This window comes from Suricata suricatta, chromosome 10 (assembly GCF_006229205.1).
Source record: "Suricata suricatta isolate VVHF042 chromosome 10, meerkat_22Aug2017_6uvM2_HiC, whole genome shotgun sequence".
NCBI lineage: Eukaryota > Metazoa > Chordata > Mammalia > Carnivora > Herpestidae > Suricata > Suricata suricatta.
In genome coordinates, this window is record NC_043709.1 from 99,858,994 (window position 1) to 99,865,121 (window position 6,128).

The following is a 6,128-nucleotide window of genomic DNA, read 5'->3' on the forward strand; positions in this document are numbered from 1 at the left end:
AATCATGAGAGCCTATTGAATACTGAAAACGAACCGAGGGCTGAAGGGGGAGGGGGAAGGGGGGAAGGGGGTGATGGTCATGGAGGCGGGGGCACTAGTGGGGAGAAGCCCTGGGTGTTATATGGAAACCAATTTGACAATAAACTATTATTTAAAAAATTTTTTAAATATAAAAAAAAAAACCAAATGGAAACCTGTCCCATCTCAGAAAGTGTCCCCTCCCACATTTGTGCATCAGTTCCCGCCCCAGGCCCTGGCCTTTGCCATTAGAGCTCCATGCAGTCTTATCCGCCATGTGTCTGGTTTCCCCACTGAAAGCTCCTTAACTGCAGGGCATGGCTTTTTCTGCCTTCCCGTGAAGGCTCAGTGTGGGCCCTGCACACACGTGTTGGCTTCGGAAAAGCTGGACCTTCACATTCACCGTCACCAGCATTTTTGCCATCATTACTGCTGTAAGAGCAGGGGAGAAATAGTCTGGTGCAATATTCAGGTGTTGTTTTTAATGTTTATTTTTGAGAGAGACAGAGCACGAGCCGGTGGCAGGGGGGTGAGTGGGCAGAGAGATGGAAACCAAGAATCCAAAAACAGGTTCCAGGCTCTGAACTGTCAGTACAGAGCCCGACACGGGGCTCAAACTCACTTACTGTGAGATCTGACTGAGCCACCCAGGTGCCCCCATTCAGCTTTGAGTACTCGCTTCATGACAGTGTGTTGAGAATCTTACTAAGCCAGTTGGAACATTTTATTCTGGTGTTACTTCCATGTCCTACATAAAAGTTCCAGATCTTTGGAAAGTCCTAAGAAATACAAAAATAGTTCACCAGAGCACAAAAGACTTGGGATTTCTAGTTCTTCACTCCATCACGAACTTCCACTTTCAGAAAGGGCATTTGTGTCTCAGGTCAGGTTAGACATTTTTCAAGTGTAGGATGAATGGCTCTGGAAGAACCTGTAGAGGGGCCCTTAGGTGGATCACTAGCCAGCTGCGTGGAATGTAGTGCCTGCCTTGTCTTCCTCCTTCCCACCCTTAGGCATCCACAGTTCTGAATGGGAGAAGCCCTGTGGTTTACTGGAAGGCATTTGGAAGGAGTGGTGCTGTCCGGTAACAGACAGGCACCCATACTGTAGAACAAACAGATGGGGGAGGGGTGGGCCGGAGGCGCCTGGCTATACAACAGGTCTTGAAGAGGAGAATTCCAAAGATGGTTAGAAGTGGCCACCGGGGTCCTTGGAAACTCCTGAGAGGCCTTACAGACTCCAGTAGGCAGAAACCCAAGAAACAAGTTATCCTTGCTTGTCTCCAAGAATGGGGAGTATCAGTGGAGGAATGGAGACAAAGGGAAATTTCTAGGGTCCTTGTAAGATTAGAAATCCTGTTAAGTGGAGTAGGTGGACAATAACTGGCAATATCTTAATCTGGACTTTCCCAACAACCAGTTGCAACTCAGGTCAGAATTAAACTGGAAAAGAGTCTCCAATCACTTTGTAAGAGACAGGGCTCTATAGAGAACATGAGTGTTTATAGCAACAGCAAAATGGCCACGAAGCCATTGCCTTTTGCATTACCCTCAGAATCTGGTCTGAGGAGCTGCCATCCAGGAGCAGCGAGGACCAGACCTGGCAATTCAAAGTGTGGACTCTCTCACCCTCTTCCTAGGCTCTGCCTCCCCTCCCCTACGGGTAGCTATGGCCTAGTCTTCCTGGGAGAGTTACAGAAGGGATCAGGAATCAGTGGGGAGCCGTGAAGGAGTAGCAGAATGGAGTCAAGAAAGCAACAGCGGTGGAATTCTCCAGATACCCCCTAGAATCTGGAGATGGCACCCAGGGCCTCTGGCACCTCCTCAACAAAAGTGAACAGCTTGCAAACATCAGGGACTAAGCCCAGTCGTGATAGCAGGGACTTGCCCACTTTGGAAAAGTAAGATGGCTACACGGAAGCCCCAAAAGGGAAAAAAAGGTCATCAATTGCTTGTACTGTGATAACAGGCGCGTGTAGATTTGTGTTTTATGCCACTACCAATTGTTGCCCCAGAGTTCTGACATGAGAAAGATATGTTCTATTCTGGGGACTGCTGGTCTATAAATAAGTCAAAGTGGCCGGAGAATTTAGGTCAAGGTGAGTTTATTGTCCAAATAGCATAACCTAATTGCATCCAAAACCATTTGTAAATCCATCTTTAAGCTAGTCAAAATAACAGGCCATTATTTTTTAAAATCACTTAACACTGAACAGACAGGACCTCTTAAAAGGCAGCTGACTATACCACGTCACCATCATAACAAGAAAACATTTTTTGTCACACTTCCTAAAAAACCTTTTGTTTATACTGATCATGCTACTTTAGCACTTGCTAGCATCCCGACCAAAATAAGCACCCACACCTCTTATAGAGTACATTGTGAGAGAATAACATGGACTCAATATGGCATCACACTCATTTTAAAGCAAAAAAATTATAATAATAATAAAAGAAGTCCAAGACGAGAAACTGTAACTGAGAGAGAAAGAGATCTGAGGTACATGGTACAAGGGTAATGAACATAATGGAAAAAATCCAACGGCCCAGTGATTTGCTGGGGGATTTAAGTGTTGGCCAATGGTAAGAACAAAACCCAATTAAAAGAAACAAAACAAAACAAAACTTTTTTTTAAAAAAAGGACAGGCACCTGTTAAAATACATTGGACACTGTAATGACTACAGTAAGTAAGGCACTTTTTTCCCCAAAGTAGGCTGCAGGCAGAGGAAGACTGCTGCAGCTACAGTGCGCATGGATACAGTTGCCGATGGCTTCTTGAAACCCGAGCCAAGAATCAGGTCTGATAGTCCAGCCAAGTCTAAAAGCAGAGACACACAAACGTCTGGCTGAAAGGACTGCTCTGGGCTGTTTAGAATCCAGAATCGTGAAAAGCCACGTGGTATGAGAAAGTCATAAACACCCTCCCGAATCTTCCTGCCCTATTTTGTACAAACGGACGACAGCATGAGTGGCTCTTAAAAACTGCTCTGAGCCCAGACCACTAGAAGCCAGGCTCATTCTATAGCTACAGTTTGTTGGCTTAAGGGGACTTTACCGTCTCAGCACTAATTTCCCTTTTAAAGCTATACTCAGGGTTGGACTGTCTCAAAGATAAACAAGGAGGAATCCTTTTGGCTTAGAAGCCAACTGGCTTACTCAGACTTCCTCCCCATGCCTCCCTCCCATTCCCACGCTACCAATATTATCTTCTTGAACTAGAAAATCATTATTTACATGATATAAGGTGCAAGTCTATTTCTTCTCCCAGCCCTGCCCCCTGTGGCCCATGGAGAGAAAATTCCCCCGCCCTCTTTGAGAAAGTCATCCAATCCTGCCTAATGCTCTTCAACCTCGTCCCCAAGCTCCTGGGGCAGTGTGGAAGGTCCCGAGGGTGCCAGACCGCCGGAAGGCTACAGCTGCCCCGGAGCCCATCCTGCTGGCGAAGGGATGCAGCATGAGGCTTGCTATACCTGACCTGCCTGGTAAAAGAAGCTCAACAGAGCCTCTTGTACAGAGCATGTAGACCGAAGGGGATCTGGCTTTAAGACACGGTGAACTCTTCAGTGGGGTCCCAGGGCAGTTCCAGAATAAAGCCTCCTCTAAGACAAGCCCCTTGCTCTCAACATGGGAAGACATTCTACTGAGGGACCTGTCCCCAGCTTCCACTCTACAGGGCTTCTTGGCTGTTAGGAACCTGCATGGAATTGAATTATGCTTAGCATATATTTTTGGCATACTAGGACTTTGCCCCTGCCCCCCGGAGATTTAGCCAAACTAGGGGAGGGAATAAAATTTGGCAGGCTAGGGGAACAACTTAGCCCCCACTGATGGAGAAAAATAGTAATGACCAACCCTCCCCAAAACAAAAACAAAACCCAAAAAAACAAAAACCGAGGAGGAAGAACATATAGACAACAAAGTAGAAAAAGACCAGAATAGGTTTTGAATCCCATTTGTGGGAGGTGAGAAAGAGGAAAAAAATCCGTGAGGGAGAGCTAAACTCCCTCACATAAAAACTCCTCCCAAGGAAACCAAAATCTAAGGAGAGGGCATCAACTAGTTTAGCAAACCCAGGCTTCCTTCTTTTCAAGGAAGGAGCAGGCAGAAAAGCCACACAACCCTAGCACCTTCCCCATCAGCCACCCCACACCTCCCATCACACCAGGCCCTGAGGGCAAGGAGAAAAAGATCAGAAAGCCCCAGTGGCACCCAGGGAAGTTAAGGGACAACACGGAGAATCTGTAGGCTGATTCCCTTCCCTATTCATCAGGTTCGCTCATTTGCTGCTTGGGGTTGACCTTTAAACAGTCACTGTTAAGTGACTTCAAACCTTGCTTTCTTTAATCTCCACGACTCCCAAGGACTTTAGGGACCACGCATCCTTCCATTCCGTGTTACTCCTCAGGACCCCAAGAGAGTGTCGTGTGCAAAGTGAGCTCTTGAAAAAACACTGGCTGCTCAGCTTTCCTCTCCAAAACTTAAGAATTCATGACCCACTGCCCTACCAGAAACTCCCTAGAATTCTAGGGTCATACTAACTCACCAAATCCTGAACCCTTCCAAACATACTTCAAGAGAGACTGACTCATCTGGAATGGCATTTCTGTAGAGACACAGCCTCTCCACCTCCCTTCTACTACCAACTCAATACTTATCTGACCTATTTTCCCAGTCATGCCAATCCAATGCAACTTAAAACCTGAAGACCATTTAGTGCCACTCAGCAGAGGCGCTGGCTCTGCATGGTACCAGCCTGCCACCGTCCAAGACCGGTGGGGGAGAAGGAGGCCTCGAGGTACCGCGTGCTGCAGATTCATATGCCCACAGACTCAGATCGAGAAAAGCCTCTGAGGTTACCCTGCACTGGGGATGTCCGTGTTAGGGAAGGGGAAGCTAGAGGGGAAGCTTTCAAGATGAGCTTTACGAAGGGGCCACAGAGGATCTCCAAACAGCCTGCTGGAATTCTTTTCAATCTGTCTCCAGATACCTGGTACCTAAGTGCAAATTATGACTTCCTAGTTCACTGCATAAAGTTTTGTGCTGAACATCTGCCTTGGGGGGTGGGAGGAAGGGAAATCCCTTGGTTCATTTGTATTTTTTCCATCATGATGAGGATACCGGAGTCAAAATGGAAGCCTGATGACCTTCATGACTGGAAAAGGTCCTGGGAGTGAGACCCAGGAGCCAAAACCACCCTCTCCTCCTCAGAGAGGGGCTTGCAGCCTCCTCTCCGACTTCTTTCCCCACACTAACGGCTCCCAAGCAGAAACTATGCGGCTGTGAGGTATTATGAAAACAAAAATGTGAATCATTTTCTTTTGTAGCTATTGATTTTGTCCAGTAAACCTGAGGTAAAGAATGTTCTGTCTTTGAAGAATGTGATCAGAGAGAGAGAGAGAGAAAAAAAAAAAACCAAATGAAAAAAAAAAAAAACCCAAAACAAAACAAAACAAAAAACCAACCATGAATACGCTACCAGAAGAAAATAAACTATGGAAGGGCTTTTCCAGTACGAAGAACTCCTATCTCAACCATCTACTTCAGGACTTGGGATTTAAGCAGTAAAATAATATATTATAAAAATGTTTATAAAATAGCAGCACACTCTGTGAAACATTACAGCTAGGTACTGTTAATGTGAATAAGGATGAATGATCTTAGCTTCTTAGCAGCGCAAAAAAAAAAATAATAATAAAAAACTGAACACAATAAAATGAAAAATAAGAGACCCTTAGATTTTTCTCCATCTTCAACCCTCATACTACGAAACAAGGCAGAATCTGTGTATAAAATAATTCTTCAAAGCAGCCCTGTTCTGATTTTTTCTTTTTTTACTTAAAAAGGCAAAATATTTTAATAGCTTCATTACCTGTCAATTATAATTGTGCAAAAAAAAAAAAACCAAAACACAACGTTGTTGCTCCAACCTCTTTGCTAACTGAATGCCTCTAAGAAGTGGAGAGGAAAAAAATTCAAGTACGCTGAATACAACTTTGCAATGAAATTAACAAAAACCGGAAAGGGAACACAATGCCACATTCTGATATTCATATTCAGCTGTCTGTCTGCACCAGCAATAACTTTTCTTTCCATGTCCAAAGGAGAAGTA